We start from the raw sequence: 24542 nt of genomic DNA on the forward strand, positions 1-24542 counted from the left end.
TATTGTTGACCAATGCACAGTGACACCATCTGCAGCAAGATGATGTTGCAGGTCTTTGGAGCTGGTCTGTGGATTGTCCTTGACTGTTCTCACCATTCTTCTTCTCTGCCTTTCTGATATTTTTCTTGGCCTGCCACTTCTGGGCTTAACAAGAACTGTACCTGTGTTCTTCCATTTCCTTACTATGTTCCTCACAGTGGAAACTGACAGTTTAAATCTCTGAGACAACTTTTTGTATCCTTCCCCTGAACAACTATGTTGAATAATCTTTGTTTTCAGATCATTTGAGAGTTGTTTTGAGGATCCCATGATGCCACTCTTCATAGGAGATTCAAATAGGAGACCAACTTGCAAGTGGCCACCTTAAATACCTTTTCTCATGATTGAATACACCTGCCTATGAAGTTCAAAGCTCAATGAAGTTACAAAACCAATTTAGTGCCTCAGTAAGCCAGTAAAAAGTAGTTAGGAGTGTTCAAATCAAGAAATTGATAAGGGTGCCGATACTTATGCACCTGTCAAATTTTGTTTGAATGCAGATTGCACATTTTCTGTTAGTACAATAAACCTCATTTCAATCCAGAAATATTACTGAGTCCATCATTTATTAGATATATGAAACTGAAATAGCTGTTGCAAAAACCCAAATTGTTATAAAGAAAAAAGGTTAACATTAATAGGGGTGCCCAAACTTTTTCATATGACTGTATCTGTGCAGATATTACTGAATCAGACAATGATCACACAAAACGTGTTCACCGTATGAGCCAATGTCATAGACTGGACTCGTTTATTGAAAAATACTCAATTATACAGAATTAGCAGGATGCTCAGTGCAGCTCCGGTGGATCGACCCTTCTGTAATGTGAGGCGTGAATCCATGTTGTCCTGCCATTGAGCTTCATCGAAATTTCTATGGTGGGGACAAGCTGGATCAACTCATCTAATCTTGACTCATGACTCTTTCTCGCTTGTCCCTTTAGGATTAATCAGTGTCCTGACTGAAAACCATATACTACAAACCCTGATTTAGGATCTGGAATTAGAAAATACACTTGTTTATTTCACTATTTAGTCAATCATATGAAAATTGTACGTGCCTTGTGTTAAACCAAAAAAATCATTTTACATAGAGACCTGTTTGTTTTTTGTGGTTTTTTTTACATACCACTTGCATTATGTGGATTTTCAGCAATGATGTTGCTTTCTGCACTGGAATGCCTCTGACCAAACCTGGAAAGAAATCTACACAACACGCACAGACTTGCATACAACGTGCTCATGATATACATCTATAATCAGTTTGCGGTCTCTAAAAATGGGTAGAGCAGGTGCAGGGTGCTTCTGTGAACTCTTTTCAGTTTTGTCTCATTGTTTTAAGAACGTGTTTTACAAGACCGGGTGAGTCTGCCCACCTGGGTACTGAACCCTGGCATCACCAAAGCACACACTGATATTCGTCTTTCACAGATTTTAGTCCATGTTACCTGGGCCATCATTGAGAAGAGATCTCATGGCAGAGAAAGCTTACCGCCCTTTATCCACAGACCTTCCTCAGTCAGCTGGCTCCCTGCATCTCGCACTCCATTCCTTGTTGATTCGCTTGTTCCTGTAGGGATTTAAGAACACAAGGAGTAACAGAAGTCACTGACGTGACAGGTGCCACCGAGGTATGGTCCATATGCATTGGTAAAGGACTCCTCAACTCTAGGCCCGTTCACTGCTTCTTGGTCAGCTGCACCTGTGCGGGGATCTCCATCCGATTCCATCAGCTCAGATTTAGACTTTATCTACAGCATACCTAGCTCATTTGACAACAGGAAAGATCTACATCCTACATACACATTTTGACTATCTTACCTACCTCTGCTTCACCCACTAGAGAGGGGATTAATATGTCACTTCCTCCTGTACCGATAGAAGGGGAGGGAGTGGTTCAAATGTACACTACCTCATGTTGTGTAAACCGTGATATTTCCAGTGTAGAATCGACCAGCATCTTGTTCCATCTATAAAAACAAAAAAAAGAAATATGCATTAGATCATCTATCCAATATGTCTGTCCATCTATAAAAACAAAAACTAAAGAAATATGCATTAGATCATCTATCCAATATGTCTGCTGTGCCTTCTACTGCTGGAAAATTTTGAAACCTTACAATAGACAACACGATTCATATATATTCTGTATCTGTAAAAGAAAAGAAAACTAATTAATACTGGCAATTTGTATGCAGAAACACAAAACAAAAAGATGACCATAAAAACAAAAAAACCCTAATTTGCATATTTCAAAAAATCTAATTTTCCCTGCAAAGTTAATTTAATTATTTAGATATTAGCAGGATACTATTAATAATATCTGGTGAAATCCTGAACTCTAAGGGTTAAACAAAACCCACCCAACCAGCCAAGAAACACTCATCAGTAAAAAGTGAAACACATGCAGCCTTGCAAATCTCTGCTGAAACCATTTTATTTTCCTTTTTCTCTTCTTCGTCAGTTTTTTTCTTAGGAGCTGACTTAGCCCCCACCTTTACCTGTCACTCTCACGTCTCGCTGCAGTGTCAACTTGGCCTTGGAGACCCGCTTCTTGGACTGATTTAAAGGGATACTGTGATACTCCAGGAAAAAGGCACACCTGGCTTCAGATAGATCATTACTAGATCTACAGGGAGTTTACCCACATCATTAGGCCCTTTTGACCATAATGGTCTACATCAGATTCATCAGCACATGGCATAGAGAGCATCACAGTAAGAAGTACCCGTAGGAGGCAAGTCTCCTCACACCCTTCTGGGAAACTTACTTTAGTCAGGGTGAGAGTAATACCTCCTTCTCCATCTTAATTTATAGCGGCCTTTAATTTATTCAACAAATCAAATTTTAATAAATTGACTCGAAAGATTTTTTGACAACACGAACTGGTTGTGAATTACAGGGAAAGATCCATCCGGTACCGGTCAATGTATGCGTAGTGGGTAATGCATCTACGCCCACCAGGGTAAGGACATCATCAGAAAGGGGCAGGGTGTGATCAGGTGGTATATCAAATATTTTAACAATAGAATTGACCGCCCTAGTCTCCACCATGAATTTAATAGAGGTCCCTGTGACATCTAAAGTTACAGATGTAGAAAAACCCTGATTTGAACTGACCATCACGACAGAATTTGATTGGCCACACCTTCATTGTGCATTTATGTGCTGCAGGTTTTGGTTATGGTTTTGAGGGTACCCGGCCACACTCTTTTAGGGTACGGCACCTTCTCTGGAAGTGACCGGGCTGGCCACAACGCCAACAGATAAGACATTGGTTTTGATGGCCACGTTGATTATTGTCATAACAAGGTTATGTTGTGGCTGAATATGCTGTGGCTGAAAGTATTATGGCTGCTGCTGCATAGGGCAGTATTCTTGTTGACACTGTGGTTTGAAGGTACATACACAGGGTTGGGCCCTGTTGGGGCATGGGCTGTGGTAAGGGCTGCGCTGGTGTGTTAGTATACACCAGTGCTGGGGTATTCTATTTAAATTTCGGGGCTGGATGTTTTACCAGGCTTCTCTGGAAGCTTTTAACAACCAGGATAGCATCTTTGGCAGGAAGATTTATGATCTCGGGTCGAGTGGACATTACCATGTCCTTAAGGTCTGTTTGCAGACCTTCAAAAAAGGTGGTGATTAGGAGGTTGGCTTGTGACTTATTGGTCGTAGTGAACCCGAGATCCGAGAGACTCGTTGGAGCCTGGCATAATATTTTTCAGCAGATCCCCCTTTCTCCTGCACAACGTCCTTCAAATTAGTGGCTTGTTCCACCAATTGCTCTTGAGCCCATCTTCTATCTCTGTGTGCTGTAATGAACTCAGATGAACCTCTGAGGTCAGTGCCAGAACACAGGGGTCCGCAGCAGTGACATAAGATCTTCACCCGAGTTCACTGTCATCACGCGGCTCTCTATGTCGCGGCCTCATTTGTGATCACAAGTGAAGGACTCACCTGTGATTGCAAATCACCTGAGTGACTGAAGTGAGCCGCACAATCAATGGTGCTGTCACTCAGGTTACCTGCGGCCACAGCTGAAGTCCTCCACCTGAGACAGTTGGAGGATCCAGCTGCGGCCGCGGGTAACCTGAGCGACGTCACCGCTGACAGCGTGACTCACTTCAGTTGCTCCGTGAAGCTCACGGAGAGCGGTCGTGCTCTACAGCCGCTCCTGTCAGCTTCCGATGTAGCAGAGCTGAAACGTTGTGGGATCTCGTGTAAATTACGTCAGACCTGGAGGAGTGTTTGGGGATTATTAAAGTGGTGAAAGAGGGTGTTTTTTTCGTCTTTTATTTCAAATAAAGGATTTTTCGGTGTTTGTGTTTATATATTTCACTACAGTTTCGTGATGGGGGGTGTCTCATAGACGCCTGCCATCACTAAGCTAGGACTTTGTGGCAGCTATGGGCTGCCATTAACTCCTTATTACCCCGATTGCCACCGCACCAGGGCAATGGGAATGAGCCGGGTAGAGTCCCTGGACTGTCACATCTAATGGACGCGGCATTTCGGGCGGCTGTTGGCTAATATTTTTAGGCTTGGTGCGCCACATAGCGTGGGGCTCCCCATCCTGAATATACCAGCCCTCAGCCATGTGGCTTTACCTTGACTGGTATCAAAATTAGGGGGGACTGCACGCCGTATTTTTAAATTTTTTATTTATATATTTTACTGCACAATATAGACCCGCCCACTGGCGGCTGTGATTGGTTGCAGTGAGACAGCTGTCACTCAGCGTAGGGGCTCTTCTGACTGCAACCAATCATAGGCGCCGGTGTGCGGGTGAGGCAGTGAGTATGAGGTGGAATAATGAGCGGCCGGCATTTTCAAAAGCAGGAGAAGCCGCTGGAGCAGTGTGACAGCTGTGCAGCCCCACGCCACGCCAGTGATCGGTGAGTATGAGAGAGGGCGTGAGAGGGAGAAACCAACCGACCGACAGAGCGAGGGAGAGACCAACCGACAGACAGAGAGAGTGAGACCGACATCGACAGAGAGAGAGACCGAAAAACCTGTTTTGTTTGTGAAAAAAGCATGCAGAATGCAACAAAAATGCAGTGCAAGTGCACAGCTAAACGTTTTGGTTGCGTTTTGACACACCTCTTCATTTCAATGGGTGAAAAATGCAACCAAAATGCACAAAATAAGTGACATGTTGCTTCGATTTTGTCAAATATTTGGCATCCAAAATGCTGTCTAAAAAAAAGCAACGTGCGTTTGGAAATTTGCAGACTTCTCATAGAGTTTGCTGGGGAAGCACAACGCATTCATTTTGTCATTGAGGCGCTGCAGTTTTAAATGCAGCCAAAATGCAGGAAAATTGCACACGTGCGCACACAGCCTTATTGCAAAGAAAACAATACGCAATACACCCCCCTCCATGGCCTGTATGCACGCTCACCACGAAAGACTCAATTTTTGACCAAAGTGTATATTCAAGCATGTTTAAAGTTTGCTCAACAACATTTAGACAAGTCTGTGAAATAATGGGCGAACATAGTCTGGTCAGATGAGACAAAAATTGAACACTTTGGAAGCAAATAATAAAAAAAAAAAACACATACCAACAGTGAAGTTTTGAGATGGGAACATCATGGTGTGAGGGTATTTTTCAGCATATGGCAGCAAGTGTCTTGAAGCTTCATCACAAACAAAGGCTTTTGTGCAAAATATTAATTAAATTTCAGTAAGTGTGTGCAATACTTTTTCTCTATTTCGTTACAAATCACTTAAGTTATGGACATCGGTGGTTTGATTTATTTGCCTGTGTGGATTGGATGGGTTGTTACCGACATCTGGTAAGAAATTCATTTCAATGGCATTTACTAAAATCAGTTACATGTTCAATACTTATTTCAGCCCTGTATATATGCTAGAAATGTATTATTCTGTAAACTCTATGTAATATACTGTATGTACAGATATCTCATGTTATATACAATTAACATGTGACTGGTAGAATATCTGGACATCATATGATATACACAGGATAAGTGACTGGTACATCATATACTATAACCACTATTTGTTGATGTGGAGTTGAAGTTTACATTGGTGACTTGGTTGATCAAGTATCTGAAAAAATACACAAAAAATATTCATAGACGTATGTGTGGCGCCCCTGAGGCTTCAGTCGCCACAGAATATGGCACCTAACATTGGGTGTAATGCTAAACCCGGTTCCCTTTTACATAGTTACATAGGTTGACAAAAGACCTAGGTCCATCCAGTTCAACCTTCCTCCACCAATTCGACATTTTGTCCCTAAGTCACTTGTAACCAACAATGTTGTGTGTACTGAGGAAATCATCCAGCCCTTTTTTAAAAGCTGTTATAGTATCTGCCATTACCTCCTGAGGAGGTCAGTCCAGGTTTCACCACATTACACACTAGGTTGCCCTGTTCCTACTGGGGACTAAACTAGGGTCGGTTGATAAAGGGGTCGCCGACAGAGTGGCATTTACAGGATGCCCTCAACTGGGGCTCCAGTCCCACTAGCTTAGGACCTGGGAGGGGTGAGGTGCAGCTAGTAGGGTGAGTCAGGAGCCAACAGAACAGTTAGAGAGTTCTCCAGCAGGAGAGGAAGGGAGCAGTTGCATCTTACAGGTGCTCCGGTGGGAAGGAGGAGAGAGCTCACACGGTTGCCATAGGGAGAGTAAACTTGCTCCCTACGGAGTCGACACCACACAGGGTGGCAGGACCCTAGGAAAGATCATACTTCACATTGGATTTCCAGAATATGCCCGGATGGGGAAAGTGTCAATCTTCCCTGGCCACATAGCGCCTGAGCACAATGCCATAAAGGATCCGGAGCCTCGCTTCAAGCCGGACCCCACATCGGAACCGCAGCACCTGCAGATAGGGACAAGAGTACATCTCGTGAAATCCAGGGTCCCCTCGTAGGTTCAAGCCAGGGGATCTACAGACAGGCATTACAAGGAGAAACCCACTGAACACCAAACCCGACTGATCTCTAAAGGGATTTGGGTTAGATGGAGCCCATCATAGGAAGTGACCGGTATTACCTGAGTGAGCGGCATCGTACAAGTGAGTAAACAACCTGGAACCGCAACTATAGACTTGGACTCTTTATTACCCGTACTGCCACTCCCTGCTGCCATTACTACTCCCCTCATCATCCTCCCTGGGGCCCGGTCTACCTGTGGAGAGCAATCCCATCCCTGGCTGCTACTGCCATCTGCCCCGGAGGACACCGACAGCAGCGACGGCCCATTCCCTGACCGCATACCCCAGGTGGCGTCACGACAACCACCTCACAACTACCTCCATCATCTCTTCTCTGCCATTTTCTGTACGCCACGGGGCAACGGAGGCAGGCTAGGCCGCCCGTGACCACGACACAAAAATATGTTTTTTTGAGGAGTGTAGAAAAGCACAGTGTACATTGCTTTACTACATATTTGAAAGCGTATATCTGGCTTAAAGTTTGTAATACGTACCCATGTATGACACCTGAGAAGTGCAAGAGCTCATAGGAACCGGTCCAAGTGCTGTCAGTTTTTTCCACAGGCCGTACTCACAGACAATATGGCTGAGTGAACACAGCCTATGAAGCAGCTGAACATAAACCTGTCACAAGGTTTTTCCTAATATAAAGTACGGCCACTACTTTTAAATTTGCTTTTACAGCATTATAGTAAGCTGCGTGTATGACCCCAAGCATAGCACAAATAAGGGCTTTTTTTTATATCCACAGCTGGCGACCAAGTCCGATGGGGACCTCTGGTCTTGATCTGGAGCCTTTTTTCTTCCTACAATAGCCATTGCCTTTCCCTGCGTTGTGTAGCGGATGTGTCCTACGTCATCCACATGTGTTTCCCGACCTCGCTCCTGCACAGGCATACTTCTCTTTGATCTGGCAAGGGCTGGGTAAGGCTAAAGAGTGCTGATTACCCAGAAATAAAGCCGCCACATGCACACTGCAATACTTTCCTCAGCCTAATGGCGATGGCGATTGTAAGAAGAAGCTGCACTGGATCAAGACCAGAGATGCCCATCGGACCGGACCGCAATGGCGGTGGGTATAATAAAAGCTCTTTTTCTGTACTATGCAGAGGGGCTTGGGGAAATACATGCAGCTTACTAGATTACTGTAAAAGAAGTCTTAAAGGCGGTGGCTGAACTTTATATATCAGTAAAACCTAATGACAGATTCCTATTAAGAATGGGTTGCTATTCATGGGCCACTCCTGTGTACTTTCCCCCCATGCCAAAATTTGGCAGCCAGCCGCTGGCATGCAGTAATTGTTCTGAATGTAAATAAAGGGTGGGCCATAAATATGGATACACCCTGATGATATCACCTTACCGTTTGTGGCTTATTAGTACATGGGAGGGGCAAAACATTTGAGGCCGGGTCATGCCCATGGTGGCCATCTGCAAAGCAGCCATTTTTAATTCAACTTTTTTTTTTTATCAGAGTGTATGCATCCATACTTATGGCCCACCTTATACATGTTCAGGACATTCTCTTTTTCTGACTCAAAAGGTTTGAAGAGATATAGAATTGTGCATAATCTTACTTGCAATGCCACGTCAGTCATCTACTTAGCAACCTCTCCCTGCAACCTTGCCCATGTAGGCATACCGACTCAATAGCTAAAAGTCTGTGCCCTTGAACATGTTAAAAATATAAAAACAGTGATAAATGGCATCCAATTCCACTACATTTTCATGACTTCCATCATTGTAATCTCAAAAGTTTCCATATTGGGGGAACAGACGACATAAATGTTTATATCTGTGGAGGAGACATTAAAAAAAATCGTTTCTAAAGATAGAAACTAAATAGATTGTGCTTTTAGATCTAAAATTCTCTAATGGACTCATTGAGTACATTAGTTATAATTAGTGATGAGCGATTTTTGTTACTCGCACGAATAGTACAGTGTTCATGTTATTCGTTTCTCGTTGAGTATTTTGGTCCTTAGCAGGGCAATACTGATATGTGTCTGCCAAAAAGTAAAATATAACTTTTATTAATGACTAACAATAAAAAGCACACTGACAGACAAACAAATAAGCTGTAATGAAACATGCAGTGTCACAAAGTGAATTCTCATAGGAGAAATAACCGGGGGGAGGGGGGGGGGAACCAATTACAGTTATTAATCAATAAACTGTTATTATGCGGTCATAAACCTCCCAAAAGAATTCAGGGGGAGATATAGCTTAATTCAAAGCACACATAGCAGAGAAAAACACGTTCATGAGTGTAGCCTAAGGGTATGTGCGCACTAGGCGTTTTTTTCACGCTGCGTTTTTTTGTGCGCTTTTGTCTCAAAAAACGCACCCGCAGCTAAAAAAACGCGACAAAAACGCATGCGTTTTTACCGCGATGTGGTGCGTTTTTTGCTGCGTTTTTGCTCACTGCGTTTTTAATCAGTGCACAATGCCATTAAAGATGGTTGATGAAAAGAAAAAAAAAAAGGTCTGATGTCATTTCCTTCTTCAAAATGTTCATTGTATGGAGGAGAGCAGACAGCTGCAGAACTAGTGTATGCAGGAGAGCAGACAGCAGCTGCAGAACTACAAGGCTCAGCATCCTCCATCCAGGACTGTATGCAGGAGTTTTTTGCCCAAAAAGAAAAAAAAAAATGACATGGGTTTCGCTATATTTTTGTATGCTAGCCAGGTACAGCAGGCAGGTACAGGCTGCCCCCAATCCCCAGCTGCCTATTTGTACCCGGCTGGGAATCAAAAATATAGGGAAGCCCTTTTTTTTTTTTTATTTCATGAATCTCAAGAAATAATTTTAAAAAAATGACATAGGCTTCGCCCAATTTTTGAGTCCAGCCAGGTACAACTAGGCAGCTGGGGATTGGAATCCGCTGTGCAGAGTGCCCAAGCTTTCTGGGCACCCCCACTGCGAATTGCAGTCCGCAGCCGCCCCAGAAAATGGCGCTTTCATAGAAGCGACATCTTCTGGCGCTGTATCCAACTCTTCCAGCTACCCTGGTGACTGTGGCTCGCTGGGTAATAATGGAGTTAGGGCTAGCTGTATATTATCAGCTGGCCCTAAGCCCGAAATTCATGGTGTCACGCCAATATTAGACATGGCCACCATGAATTTCTAGTAAAGATAAAAAATAAACAAAACACAACACAGAAAAATATTTTTATTAGAAATAAAACACAACACAATTAGTGACTCCATCTTTATTGAAATAAAGACCCCCCCCCCCTCCGCAGTAATCCTGGGTCAAGGGTCCCTCGCCGTCCAATCCGGATCCAATATCATCTGATCGGTTTGCTGGAAGGCAAAGCGATCAGATGATGTGTCAGGTTAAAGGACGTGAATCACATCACACATCAGCTGATTGTATAAAAGCCAATTATACAATCAGCTGAAGTATAAAAAAAAATAAAAAATAAATAAATACTCACGTCTGTGCTGATTACCGGCAGCTCCTGGAGCTATCGGATGAGAGTCTGATCCTGTCCCATCGCTGCAGGAGCTGCCGGTAATCAGCTGATGAAGTCTCCTGACGGCAGGATCAGCTGATAGCCGGCCGGGCGCGAAAAAGCCGGCGACACCGCGAGAATTACGATCAGCTGATGCGTCAGGTGACTGCATCAAGTGATCCACCGCCAGGTCCTGCAAGCTTCGTACGTGCCCCGGGGAGACTGCACACAGCCAAAGCGGCGGTACCGGGACAGGAGCTGGGAGCGGGCATGGCACCGGGACCCTGCAGACAGGTGAGTATATATGACATTTTTTTTTCTACTGTTCACTTTTGTTTTCGCCGCTGCCTCCACCTCCCGCCCAGACATGGCGCCGCACGGAGCTGACATGGCACCGGGCGGGTTGTGGACGCAGCGGTGATGGTACCGGGAGGATTCATGCTTCTGTGTTTACCAACAGAAGGAATCCTCTTCCTCTACACGTCACTTTACTGCCCACCCCTTGCGTTTATAGCTGCGTTTTAGTCATAGAAACGCAGCTATATGCGTTTTTCATTGCGTTGTTGAACATCTCATTGAACTCAATGGGTGAAAAACGCAGTGAAAAACGCAGAAATAATTGACATGCTGCATTTTTGTGGTCACCACAAAAACGCAGCTACAAAAAAACGCTGTGTGCGGACAGCATTTCTGAAAACCCATAGACATTGCTGGGGAAGCAATGTCACTGCGTTTTCAGCACAAAAACGCGGTAAAAATCGCCGCTAAAAACGCAGCAAAAACGCCTAGTGCGCACAAGGCCTAAACAACCCATCCCGCTCAAAGCCTGGATAAAGGCAGTCTGTAGGCAGGAACAATGTATGAGTGAGAACATGTCCCTATAAAAATGATAAGGCCAAATGAAGAGCTATACACATAGAATGTATCCTATGGTTAATAAAATACACCGCCCGGATGTTTCTGTATTTGCCCAGCATTATTCATGAGTAAGATCTAACTGCTCTACTGGCTACTGTCTCTCCCCTGATGAGTGTAACAAATTGTGTCGGGAGGTCCAGGAGCTTTGATGACTGAAGTCAAAGGGTTGCCACCAAGGAGAGTATGGTGTGGTAATAATATTTGAACTCCCCCTCTACTTTATGGTGACCTTTTTCTCTTACTGCTTATTGTGCATATCATCCCTATGGTTGTTATTGTCCTCTCTGTTGGGAGTTTCTATGGGATTTGGTTGTGATAAAGATACGACTGTTACCCCCCTCCTATATCCTAGATCAGACCTGGGCAAGGGGCGGCCCGCGGGCCACATCCGGCCCGCCTGCTCTCTGTGACCGGCCCGCCCGTCTTCAGCCGGTGCAGTGGAGCCGGGCTGCAGCGTGCCGAGCAGGGAGAGATCCTGTGCAGGTCCGCACAGTCAGTGCAGGCAGCAGAACGCAGGAGTCTTTCCTCTGTTCCCTGCCGGCACTAATTGTCAGTGACACACGCGCGCGCTCTGACGTTGTCAGTACTGCGCTGCGTGTGTCATTTCAAAAGTTCCCGCCCGCCCTGCAGGAGAAGGAGCAGCACAGCAGACGGAACAATTCATCTTCCAGGACCTGCGATGATGTCACGCCCATGTGACTGTGTGGGAGGAGACACAGGATGCCGGGCAGCAAGCAAGACATGCTGAATCCTGAAGGAGATGTGGACACATGATGACTGGTAATGAGAAAAGAGGGGACATGAGGGGAAAGGGGGCTGCAGGGTGAGTGGCAGATGAGGGCTGCAGACTGACAGAAGGATGTGAAGGGGTGCAGAGTGTTTGAGAGGGGTAAGTTGGGGTACAGGCAGGGTGAGATATGTGGGCAGGGTGTGTGACATATGGGGGTGTAGTGTGTGTGATATGGGGGTGCAGGCTGTATGGGGTGTAGTGTCTGTGATATGGGGGTGCAGGCTAGTGGGGTAGTATATGGGGGTATAGTGATGTAGTATATTACAGGTGTGCTATATAGGGGTGTAGTGATGTAGTATATTACAGGTGTGCTATATGGAGGTGTAGTATATTACAGGTGTGCTATATGGAGGTGTAGTATATTACAGGTGTGCTATATGGAGGTGTAGTATATTACAGGTGTGCTATATGGAGGTGTAGTATATTACAGGTGTACTATATGGAGGTGTAGTATATTACAGGTGTACTATATGGAGGCGTAGTATATTACAGGTGTACTATATGGAGGCGTAGTATATTACAGGTGTGCTATATGGAGGTGTAGTATATTACAGGTGTACTATATGGAGGCGTAGTATATTACAGGTGTGCTATATGGAGGTGTAGTATATTACAGGTGTGCTATATGGAGGTGTAGTATATTACAGGTGTACTATATGGAGGTGTAGTATATTACAGGTGTACTATATGGAGGCGTAGTATATTACAGGTGTACTATATGGAGGCGTAGTATATTACAGGTGTACTATATGGAGGCGTAGTATATTACAGGTGTGCTATATGGAGGTGTATATTACAGGTGTGCTATATGGAGGTGTAGTATATTACAGGTGTGCTATATAGGGGTGTAGTGATGTAGTATATTACAGGTGTGCTATATGGAGGTGTAGTATATTACAGGTGTGCTATATGGAGGTGTAGTATATTACAGGTGTGCTATATGGAGGTGTAGTATATTACAGGTGTGCTATATAGTGGTGTAGTGATGTAGTATATAGGGGTGTAGTGATGTAGTATATTACAGGTGTGCTATATGGAGGTATAGTATGTTACAGGTGTAGTATATGGGGTGTATTGATGTAGTATATTACAGGTGTACTATATGGAGGTGTAGTAAATTACAGGTGTATATAGGGGTGTAGTGATGTAGTATATTACAGGTGTAGTATATGGGGTGTAGTGATGTAGTATATTACAGGTGTGCTATATAGGGGTGTAGTGATGTAGTATATTACAGGTGTGCTATATGGAGGTGTAGTATATTACAGGTGTGCTATATGGAGGTGTAGTATATTACAGGTGTGCTATATGGAGGTGTAGTATATTACAGGTGTACTATATGGAGGTGTAGTATATTACAGGTGTACTATATGGAGGCGTAGTATATTACAGGTGTACTATATGGAGGCGTAGTATATTACAGGTGTACTATATGGAGGCGTAGTATATTACAGGTGTACTATATGGAGGCGTAGTATATTACAGGTGTGCTATATGGAGGTGTAGTATATTACAGGTGTACTATATGGAGGCGTAGTATATTACAGGTGTGCTATATGGAGGTGTAGTATATTACAGGTGTGCTATATGGAGGTGTAGTATATTACAGGTGTACTATATGGAGGTGTAGTATATTACAGGTGTACTATATGGAGGCGTAGTATATTACAGGTGTACTATATGGAGGCGTAGTATATTACAGGTGTACTATATGGAGGCGTAGTATATTACAGGTGTGCTATATAGGGGTGTAGTGATGTAGTATATTACAGGTGTGCTATATGGAGGTGTAGTATATTACAGGTGTGCTATATGGAGGTGTAGTATATTACAGGTGTGCTATATGGAGGTGTAGTATATTACAGGTGTGCTATATAGTGGTGTAGTGATGTAGTATATAGGGGTGTAGTGATGTAGTATATTACAGGTGTGCTATATGGAGGTATAGTATGTTACAGGTGTAGTATATGGGGTGTATTGATGTAGTATATTACAGGTGTACTATATGGAGGTGTAGTAAATTACAGGTGTATATAGGGGTGTAGTGATGTAGTATATTACAGGTGTAGTATATGGGGTGTAGTGATGTAGTATATTACAGGTGTGCTATATAGGGGTGTAGTGATGTAGTATATTACAGGTGTGCTATATGGAGGTGTAGTATATTACAGGTGTGCTATATGGAGGTGTAGTATATTACAGGTGTGCTATATGGAGGTGTAGTATATTACAGGTGTGCTATATGGAGGTGTAGTATATTACAGGTGTACTATATGGAGGTGTAGTATATTACAGGTGTACTATATGGAGGCGTAGTATATTACAGGTGTACTATATGGAGGCGTAGTATATTACAGGTGTACTATATGGAGGCGTAGTATATTACAGGTGTACTATATGGAGGCGTAGTATATTACAGGTGTGCTATATGGAGGTGTAGTATATTACAGGTGTACTATATGGAGGCGTAGTATATTACAGGTGTGCTATATGGAGGTGTAGTATATTACAGGTGTGCTATATGGAGGTGTAGTATATTACAGGTGTACTATATGGAGGTGTAGTATATTACAGGTGTACTATATGGAGGCGTAGTATATTACAGGTGTACTATATGGAGGCGTAGTATATTACAGGTGTACTATATGGAGGCGTAGTATATTACAGGTGTGCTATATGGAGGTGTATATTACAGGTGTGCTATATGGAGGTGTAGTATATTACAGGTGTGCTATATAGGGGTGTAGTGATGTAGTATATTACAGGTGTGCTATATGGAGGTGTAGTATATTACAGGTGTGCTATATGGAGGTGTAGTATATTACAGGTGTGCTATATGGAGGTGTAGTATATTACAGGTGTGCTATATAGTGGTGTAGTGATGTAGTATATAGGGGTGTAGTGATGTAGTATATTACAGGTGTGCTATATGGAGGTATAGTATGTTACAGGTGTAGTATATGGGGTGTATTGATGTAGTATATTACAGGTGTACTATATGGAGGTGTAGTAAATTACAGGTGTATATAGGGGTGTAGTGATGTAGTATATTACAGGTGTAGTATATGGGGTGTAGTGATGTAGTATATTACAGGTGTATATAGGGGTGTAGTGATGTAGTATATTACAGGTGTGCTATATGGAGGTATAGTATATTACAGGTGTAGTATATGGGGTGTAGTGATGTAGTATATTACAGGTGTAGTATATGGGGTGTAGTGATGTAGTATATTACAGGTGTATATAGGGGTGTAGTGATGTAGTATATTACAGGTGTATATAGGGGTGTAGTGATGTAGTATATTACAGGTGTGCTATATGGAGGTATAGTATATTACAGGTGTAGTATATGGGGTGTAGTGATGTAGTATATTACAGGTGTATATAGGGGTGTAGTGATGTAGTATATTACAGGTGTATATAGGGGTGTAGTGATGTAGTATATTACAGGTGTATATAGGGGTGTAGTGATGTAGTATATTACAGGTGTACTATATGGAGGCGTAGTATATTACAGGTGTGCTATATGGAGGTGTAGTATATTACAGGTGTGCTATATGGAGGTGTAGTATATTACAGGTGTACTATATGGAGGTGTAGTATATTACAGGTGTACTATATGGAGGCGTAGTATATTACAGGTGTACTATATGGAGGCGTAGTATATTACAGGTGTACTATATGGAGGCGTAGTATATTACAGGTGTGCTATATAGGGGTGTAGTGATGTAGTATATTACAGGTGTGCTATATGGAGGTGTAGTATATTACAGGTGTGCTATATGGAGGTGTAGTATATTACAGGTGTGCTATATGGAGGTGTAGTATATTACAGGTGTGCTATATAGTGGTGTAGTGATGTAGTATATAGGGGTGTAGTGATGTAGTATATTACAGGTGTGCTATATGGAGGTATAGTATGTTACAGGTGTAGTATATGGGGTGTATTGATGTAGTATATTACAGGTGTACTATATGGAGGTGTAGTAAATTACAGGTGTATATAGGGGTGTAGTGATGTAGTATATTACAGGTGTAGTATATGGGGTGTAGTGATGTAGTATATTACAGGTGTGCTATATAGGGGTGTAGTGATGTAGTATATTACAGGTGTGCTATATGGAGGTGTAGTATATTACAGGTGTGCTATATGGAGGTGTAGTATATTACAGGTGTGCTATATGGAGGTGTAGTATATTACAGGTGTGCTATATGGAGGTGTAGTATATTACAGGTGTACTATATGGAGGTGTAGTATATTACAGGTGTACTATATGGAGGCGTAGTATATTACAGGTGTACTATATGGAGGCGTAGTATATTACAGGTGTACTATATGGAGGCGTAGTATATTACAGGTGTACTATATGGAGGCGTAGTATATTACAGGTGTGCTATATGGAGGTGTAGTATATTACAGGTGTACTATATGGAGGCGTAGTATATTACAGGTGTGCTATATGGAGGTGTAGTATATTACAGGTGTGCTATATGGAGGTGTAGTATATTACAGGTGTACTATATGGAGGTGTAGTATATTACAGGTGTACTATATGGAGGCGTAGTATATTACAGGTGTACTATATGGAGGCGTAGTATATTACAGGTGTACTATATGGAGGCGTAGTATATTACAGGTGTGCTATATGGAGGTGTATATTACAGGTGTGCTATATGGAGGTGTAGTATATTACAGGTGTGCTATATAGGGGTGTAGTGATGTAGTATATTACAGGTGTGCTATATGGAGGTGTAGTATATTACAGGTGTGCTATATGGAGGTGTAGTATATTACAGGTGTGCTATATGGAGGTGTAGTATATTACAGGTGTGCTATATAGTGGTGTAGTGATGTAGTATATAGGGGTGTAGTGATGTAGTATATTACAGGTGTGCTATATGGAGGTATAGTATGTTACAGGTGTAGTATATGGGGTGTATTGATGTAGTATATTACAGGTGTACTATATGGAGGTGTAGTAAATTACAGGTGTATATAGGGGTGTAGTGATGTAGTATATTACAGGTGTAGTATATGGGGTGTAGTGATGTAGTATATTACAGGTGTATATAGGGGTGTAGTGATGTAGTATATTACAGGTGTGCTATATGGAGGTATAGTATATTACAGGTGTAGTATATGGGGTGTAGTGATGTAGTATATTACAGGTGTAGTATATGGGGTGTAGTGATGTAGTATATTACAGGTGTATATAGGGGTGTAGTGATGTAGTATATTACAGGTGTATATAGGGGTGTAGTGATGTAGTATATTACAGGTGTGCTATATGGAGGTATAGTATATTACAGGTGTAGTATATGGGGTGTAGTGATGTAGTATATTACAGGTGTATATAGGGGTGTAGTGATGTAGTATATTACAGGTGTATATAGGGGTGTAGTGATGTAGTATATTACAGGTGTATATAGGGGTGTAGTGATGTAGTATATTACAGGTGTATATAGGGGTGTAGTGATGTAGTATATTACAGGTGTGCTATATGGAGGTGTAGTATATTACAGGTGTGCTATATGGAGGTGTACTATATTACAGGTGTAGTATATAGGGGTGTAATGATGTAGTATATTACAGGTGTAGTATATAGGGGTGTAATGATGTAGTATATCGGAGGTGTATTATATAGTGGTGTAGTATATTACAGGTATATGGAGGGAGTGTAGCATAATACAGGTGTAGTATATAGGGGTGTAGTGGTGTAGTTTATTACAGGTGTAGTATATGGAGGGGGTGTAGTGATGTAGTATATTGGGTAGAACTGAGGTAATTATATTAGTCCGGCCCTCTAAACCAATCCCAATTTCTCATGCGGCCCCATGGGAAAATTAATTGCCCACCCCTGTCCTAGATGGACATTTTAAATATTTAATTAGATTTTTTTCCCTTTGGTTTTTTCTCTTTGGGACACTGCCTGTTTCATTACAGCTTATTTGTTTGTCTGTCAGTGTGCTTATTATTCATTAATAAAAGTTATATTTTACTTTGTTTTTGGCACCCACATATTAGTATTGCCCTGCTATTTGTATCATACATTTTGGGTAATCTTAGACCATATTGATTATTTTTGTATTTTTCTCCTTGCCTCGTGATTTTCGAGTCTCCTCCCCGCATATTTGTTGACTGATTTTCAGCCTCTATTCATGCGATGTTTGCTTCCCAATCACAGTAATACCACAGCCTTCTTTGCTACTGGTGTGACGCCCTGGCAAAACCAGGTAGTCACAGGGTTAATCCTCCTTGGTAACCTGATCCCACTGGTATAGCAAGGCAACCGCACCCTTCCCCCCAGTGTACTGATAAGAACAGAAGGGGAGGAGTTTTAGGGAGTGAGATGTAGTAGGGAGAGGAGAGCAGTCGGGAGTTGTAGCTCTCGGGATGCTGCTAAAAGAGAGGTGAAGACCCCGATAGTAAAGCGTGCTCCAGGAGTGCCGGGACAGGCTGTGCGTGAGGAAGGGACCTGAGGTGATCGGGACAGGGTAGTGGCCCGCCGATACCGAGAGAGGGCCCGGATCACCGCCGGGGAGTGGGCTCCCCGTTCCCGGCCGAGGAGGAGAACAGAGAAGGAGAGGGAGGACCTTGCTGTACTGCAGGTGGGATCCGAATAACACCCGCCGAGGACCTACGTTCACCGGCAGTTCCTGGATAAATACAAACTCTGTGTGTGTTATTCTCAAGGTGACAGTGAGTACCGCCCACCATCCCCCAGTCCAACCTGCGCCATCACTCCCGGCACTATCTCACCAGGCCTCGGGGCACCCATCCCCACCCTCGTGGGCGAGGAGCGCTGCTCGAGCCCCGGGTCCGGCTCCTCTCGAGCCACCAAAGAGAAGGTACCGGACCCGAGCGTGATCCCCCCGAGCAGCCCCCGGGACGGAGGACTGGCCCCCGCCCGCGACTCTGGCATTATGGGAGGCGCAGTGGAAAAAATGACTTGTAGTCATTAAAGCAGTAGAATTATGCTTAGCGAGTTTATCCATTGCTGTCACACTACTTCTGGTCCGATCATTAAAGTTCATGAATATGCACTGTTTCCCCCGCCCACTCTCTGTAACAGTGTTGGTGATTTGTTGCAGTCCTGCTACCCCCACCCACTCTCTGTGCCAGCGTCTGTGATTGGTTGCCATCACACTATCTGTCTGGGTCCCTAACGTGGACTAAAAATAAGTAAATAATTGTAAAAAAATGATGTATGGTTCCTCATATTTTCATACACGGCACAAATAAAGCAGATGGCTACATGCTGCAGCACCCAGCTGTGTGCGTTATCTTGGCAGTATATGATAATATGAGGAACACCATGCGTTTTTGAATTATTTAAATAAATAAATTGAAAAAATCGTTGTGACATTTCCCCCAATTTTGATACCCAGCCAAGATAATATAGTTGTATATTATGTAATATATGTAAATATTGATTTCTTTATTTCTCACTTCACAGCGACTATACATGATAAAGGCCGTTGGGCCGAAACGTCCACCATCTTTTGTCGCCATCAAATAAATAATCACTTTTTTGCAAAGAAAAAAACTTTTTGTCTTCATTTTATCAACAAGAGAGTGCAGTGTCTATTATATAATACGTTCTGGGACTATTGACCCCACACTAGCACCTCTAATGAAACCATACTCTAGCTGAGTGCACACCAATACCCTATAACTCTGACAGCCAAGATAAAGTGGCTAGTATTCTCAGGCAGGGGAGTTCCATGGTTATTGGGCCCCCTCAGGATAAAAATAGCAGCCCGCAACCGCCCAAGAATTGGTGTGTCCATTAGAGTAATTTGTGGGCTATAGTAACATTTTTTGCGAAAAAGTTAGATTCATTTTTTCCTTCCATATTGCTTTTTTTTATTTTCCTGTGAAGCATGTAAAAGGTTATAAACTGGTGGAAACGGGCTTGAGTGGTGAACGAGCTAAAATAGTCTCTTTCTATGAGGCCTGCAGTATCAAATTGGATTCCTGATGAAGCCACAAAACCGGGAATTAGAGACTCCTAATTGCCAGGGTGTGAGGACCATTGGGGATCACTATCTGTCGGCATTCCTCATCGGAAGTCCGGGGGCGTCTAGGTGGGGGTTCATTCTCACTAGAGGAGTTAGAAGAGGAGGTGGAAACACAGAGGAATATTGAATCCTCTCCCTCACTCTGTCAGATGCATGCGTGTGCCTCAGCTGAATACACTGTTTGGGATGAATGGCACTTTTTTTTTCATGGCTTCTTTGTGTGTTTGTAGCGTTTTCACGTGTGTTGTGTAACCAAATTTTATTCAGATGTGTTTATATAGTAAACGAAAAATAAAAGAAGAAAAAAATTAGAAGAAAGGAAGAGAACTGAAAAATATATAAGAACATTAAAGTGTATAATGCTGTAATTGAATGTTAATAAAGACCGTTATTGAACTCCTGCAACTGACCTGCTGTAACAGTATATCTATAGAGCAGTAGGAAAATATCGGTAATAAAATAATGCCTACAATAATTGTCCAGTACATTTCTAAACTAAATTAAAATGTAAAAATGACTAACCATGGTAGGAAAAACGTGTTATAATTGCTCTAGAAACCTACACAAATTATAGGGAAGAAGACAGACTTCAGTAAAAGCAGTTACTGAGTGCCCACAACTTACAAAAAGGGGAGGTTTACGCCATTGTTTTCTCCACATTCGAGAAAACCAGTCCAATGAGTATGAACAGGGTTGCATCAGTTTTTCCTCAGAGTTGGAGAGGAAAAAAATCTCCATGTTTTACATTCTGCCAGACCGCGAAAATCGGTCAGATGTCATCAAAATGCAGTTCTGATTATTGCCACGGACACACAGACTTAGGCCTGTTTCACACGTCAGTGAAAATCACGGATGTTTTTCACTGACATGTAAAAAACGCATATGTCCCTCCATGTTCGGTGTTCGGTGATGCATTCAACGTGGGTTGTCCGTGTGCAATCCGTGATCCGTGCTCCGTCATCCGTGATTGCACATGGAGATATACTCACCTGTCCTGTTGCTGCTGTCCATGGTGCTGAAGTCTCCAGCTCTGTAGCATCTGCCTGCCACTGTCTCTAGTTTCTGCAGCTTCTTCTGGGTCCGTCTCTGGCTGCATAAATGAATATGCATACCATAATGAGACAGCCAGGAAAAAGCTGAAAGCACAGGCTGAACACAGCGTCGCTGGAGAAGGTGAGTTGAAAATGTTTTTTATTTTCAATGTCCATGTTTTTCTGGTACGTGTTTCACAGATCATACCACTGTGTGGTCCGTGGAACATCAGTGATGCCAGAAAAACGGACATGTCTCCTTGCGGCAATCACAGACATGCGTGTACACCGCACGGAGACACGGTCAGTGAGAAATCACTGATGTGTGCGCAGACTAATTGATTATAATGGGTCTGCGTATGCCCATATTTCTGGTACGTATAAACACTAGCACATACGTACCAGAATCACTGATGTCTGAAATAGGCCTTACATTGCCTATTTCTTCGGTGCTCCATTGGGAGACCCAGACGATTGGGTGTATAGCTACTGCCTCCGGAGGCCACACAAAGTATTACACTAAAAAGTGTAAGGCCCCTCCCCTTCTGCATATACACCCCCCGTGGGATCACGGGCTCCTCAGTTTTATGCTTTGTGCGAAGGAGGTCAGACATCCACGCATAGCTCCACTGTTTAGTCAGCAGCAGCTGCTGACTATGTCGGATGGAAGAAAAGAGGACCCATACTAGGGCCCTCAGCATGCTCCCTTCTCACCCCACTTTTGTCGGCGGTGTTTGTTAAGGTTGAGGTACCCATTGCGGGTACGGAGGCTGGAGCCCACATGCTGCTTTCCTTCCCCATCCCCCTGAGGGCTCTGGGTGAAGTGGGATCTTACCGGCCTCCAGGCTCTGAGGCCGGGCTCCATCCACAGACCCGGAGATCCTGCTGGAATGGAGCTGAGTATCGTCAGGGACAAGGCCCTGCAACATTAAGGTACTCTGTGTCCCCGTACAGACCACGCACACACACACCAGCATGCTGGGTGTGTTAGTGCGCCGGGGACAACAGCGCTGCGCGCTGGGGCTATACTCACTGCAGCTTAGCTGAGTGAGTTAATGTGTGGGAAACTGCCGCGCCGGCCGCTGCTAGAAGCTGCGGCGCGGATGAGACTTGTGGTGCGCCGGGGACTTCCGCGCTGACCGTGCTTTTACGACGGCAGCGCTTATGAATCGAGTCCCCGGCTTTTGCGGCCTAGTTTCGTTTCCTTCCCGCCCCCGGGCCTGCCAGTCAGGGAAGGGGCGAGACGCTGTACAATGGTCAGCACCGAGGGCTGGAGTCTTATTTACATACTCCAGCCCCCTCACTGGGCACAGTGGGACGCCAGTTTCCCGCTCTTTGTCTGGGGCACGCCCACGGCCCGCCCCTCTTCACAGGACGCCGGCAGCCATTCCTGCATGCAGTCTAAGCTGGAGAACGGACACAGGCTCTGGGAGACCCGGTCAAGGGATTCTGGCGACCACACACCCGCTTAAGCGGGCGGTAAGCAGCACCTTGGTGCTGACCCCACTAGTGCCACAGTGTTTTGTGTACTTTATGCTTGTACCTATATTTGCACTGTACGGTCGCTTCTTGGCTATATACCCCTAGATTGCTCTGAGGAGACAACAGCATGTCGTCCGCAGAAAGCAAGGGTGCCAAGGCACAGGCTTTCTATGCTGTCTGTACCGCATGTGAGGCTGTTTTACCGGCAGGTTCCACTAACCCCCATTGGGTAGAGTCTCTGCTAGTGGTGGCCCAGAGAGAGCCACCTGTGAAACTGTCCAGAGGACAGAGTTTGCAGTTTTTTGCTGATAAAATGTCTGGGACTATGACCAAGATTCTAGAAACTTTGCAGTCCAGGCCGGTGACTCAGACAATGGGCACTGTTGAATCAATGCCCCCCGGTCTCCCTCAGTTGGAACTAATACGTGCTCCAAGGGGGTCCCATGCATCCCAGGCTGAAGGCTCTGCACGGACGACAGTCCCAGTCAGCCTAAGCGAGCTCGCTGGGAGAGACCCTCGACTTCACACACTGGTCAGGGTCTCAGCGAGAGGATTCTCTGTATGATGAGGCAGAGGTAGCTGATCAGGATTCTGATCCTGAGACCGCTTTCAATCTGGATGCTCCTAATAGTGACGCCATGGTGAATGATCTCATAGCGTCCATCAATAGACTGGTGGATATTTCTCCCTCAGCCCCTCCAGTGGAGGAGTCAGCTTCGCAGCAGGAGAAATTCCATTTCAGGTATCCCAAGCGTAAATTCAGTACTTTTTTGGGCCACTCTGACTTCAGAGAAGCAGTCCAGAAACACCACGCTTATCCAGACAAGCGTTTCTCCGCACGTCTTAAGGATACACGTTATCCCTTTCCCCCTGACGTGGTCAAGCGCTGGACCCAGTGTCCAAAGGTGGATCCCCCAATCTCCAGGCTTGCGGCTAGATCCATAGTTGCAGTGGAAGATGGGACTTCACTTAAAGATGCCATTGACAGACAGATGAACCTCTGGTTGAAATCTGTCTATGAAGCTATCGGCGTGTCGTTTGCTCCGGCATTCGCAGCCGTATGGGCACTCCAAGCTATTTCAGCTGGTCTTGCGCAGGTGGACACTGTCACACGTACATCTGTGCCGCAGGTGGCGTCCTTAACCTCGCATATGTTTGCATTGCGACTTACGCTATTAATGCTGTCCTGGACTCTACGAGCCGTACGTCAGTGGCGTCCGCCAACTCCGTGGTTTTTACGCAGAGCCTTGTGGTTAAGGGAATGGAAGGCAGATTCTGCTTCCAAAAAGTGCTTAACCAGTTTGCCATTATCTGGTGACAGACTGTTTGGTGAGCGATTGGATGAAATCATTAAACAGTCCAAGGGTAAGGATTCTTCCTTACACCAGCCCAGATCAAACAAAACCCAACAGAGGAAAGGACAGTCGAGGTTTCGGTCCTTTCCAGGCTCGGGCAGGTCCCAGTTTTCCTCGTCCAAAAGGACTCAAAAGGCTCAGAGGGGCTCAGATTCCTGGCGGGCTCAATCACGCCCAAAGAAGGCAGCCGGAGGAACCGCTACCAAGGCGGTTTCTTCATGACTTTCAGCCCTCTCTCTCCGCATCCGCGGTCGGTGGCAGACTCTCCCGCTTTGGCGACATTTAGCTGCCACAGGTCAAAAACCGGTGGGTGAGAGACATTTTGTCTCACGTGTACAGGATAGAGTTCTGTTCTCGTCCTCCGGCTCGATTCTTCAGAACTTCCCCACCTCCCGACCGAGCCGATGCTCTTCTGCAGGCAGAAGGAGTGGTAATCCCTGTTCCTCTGCAGGAACAAGGTCACGGTTTTTACTCCAATCT

Source organism: Anomaloglossus baeobatrachus, unplaced genomic scaffold, assembly GCF_048569485.1.
Source record: "Anomaloglossus baeobatrachus isolate aAnoBae1 unplaced genomic scaffold, aAnoBae1.hap1 Scaffold_60, whole genome shotgun sequence".
Taxonomy (NCBI): domain Eukaryota; kingdom Metazoa; phylum Chordata; class Amphibia; order Anura; family Aromobatidae; genus Anomaloglossus; species Anomaloglossus baeobatrachus.